The following is a 1,764-nucleotide window of genomic DNA, read 5'->3' on the forward strand; positions in this document are numbered from 1 at the left end:
CACTGGGCCAATGCCAGGACTGTCTGTTGTTGCATGACAAAATAAAAGCCATCAAAAAACTTGCATATAACCTGTATTTTCCATATTTTCTGATAGCTCTAAAAAGAAAAGTCCCTGTTTCCATAAACTATTTTCACTTCAGATTGATAGCACACCACCCCAGAGTGTCACTTATGCAATGTCAGGACTATATGATTTACAATTCCAAAATGAAAGCCCTCCAAAAACTCAAATAAATTCTGTTTTGTCTGTCATTTCAGATTGGTATAAAAAAGAAACTTCTGATTTCCACAATCTAGTTTCCCCACAGATTGACAGTACACTTTTTCACAGTGTCACTTACACCATTTCAGGACTGTCTGATGTTGAATTCCAAAATAAGAGCCCACCAAAACTTGTATACACTGTCTTGTCTACACAGTCCTAAAGTAGTGTAAGTGATACTATGCGAAGGCGTATTATCAATCTGAAGTGAAAGTAGTCTGTGTAAACAACGAGATACTGTTCCCTGTCAATACTTCACTCGTACTGCTTCTACTAAGAGGCTTTGGGGGGGAAACTCCTTTTTCTCCGATGACTGAAGCCTTTCAATAACGCAGTGTAACTGCACAGCCATTGGTTCATGCAGTGAATAAAAAACGAACCAATGGCTCGGCAGCAGAGCTGCACGAGTCTATGGCGACAAAGCCCGCCAGAATGGGCGGGGCCATCTGGCTATATAATCGGGCATTTTGCCGTAGGATCCTCAGATTCTTCTCCTTCAGCAACGACTACTAGATCTTCGCTCTACGAGACTACGAAGCCTTCACCTGTGATCAAGCCTCGCAGTGGATCGAGAGACCTCTTCCTGCTCGGCCATCTGCGCCGCTTCACGCCACCTTCGCTACCCATTTCCTAAACGCCAGGGCCCCCGACCCAAGATAGCGTTGGACCCTGCGCCTCAGGCATCATCCTGATCTGCGGGACAGGAAGAGAAAGGGGCCAAGTCTCGCTGCAGCCGGACCACCCCCCAAACAGCCTCTGTTGTGCCTCCAAGCACCCCGTTCAGTTCCGGGTGCCGATGGCAGTGTGTTTGTGACCAAAAATACTGTTGTGAACATAGGGCCCGTTCTAATCGTGTCCACACAACCAGCCGCTGTTATAGCGAGAAAAATAAAACACAAATATTTTCAAAAAGAGAGCAAATGTCCTCTTCCACTCATTATGAGCGTCGGATCCCCATTTGGTGGCCCACCGCTCGAACCAATCCAACCACTTGCCATGCGGGCCGAGGCCTGGCAGGCCATCCCCAGAGTGTCAGACTGGGTTATGGGGATAATAAAACAAGGTTATACACTCCAATTCGCTCGAAGACCCCAGCGATTCAGCGGCGTGGTCTCCACCTCGGTTCAGAGCGAGGATGCACACGTCCTACGCGCCGAGGTGATAACTTTGCTGGCTTTTTAGAGCTATCCAAAATCGCACCGAGGTGATACATTTGCTGGCAAAAGGGGCAGTAGAAACGGTTCCCCCAGCCGAGAGCGAGTCAGGCTTCTACAGCCGTTACTTCCTCGTCCCCAAGAAGGATGGTGGCCTAAGGCCCATCCTCGATCTCAGGCACTTGAATCGTGCCCTCATGAGATGGCCGTTCAAGATGATTACATTGAAACAGATCCTCTCGCAAGTATGCCCAGGGGACTGGTTCTTTTCGCTGGACCTGAAAGACGCATACTTTCACATCAAGATAGCCCCCCGTCACAGTCGATTCTTGAGATTCACCTTCGA

This window comes from Sinocyclocheilus rhinocerous, unplaced genomic scaffold, assembly GCF_001515625.1.
Source record: "Sinocyclocheilus rhinocerous isolate Xijiao unplaced genomic scaffold, SAMN03320098_v1.1 scaffold105, whole genome shotgun sequence".
In the NCBI taxonomy this organism is placed as follows: Eukaryota; Metazoa; Chordata; class Actinopteri; order Cypriniformes; family Cyprinidae; genus Sinocyclocheilus; species Sinocyclocheilus rhinocerous.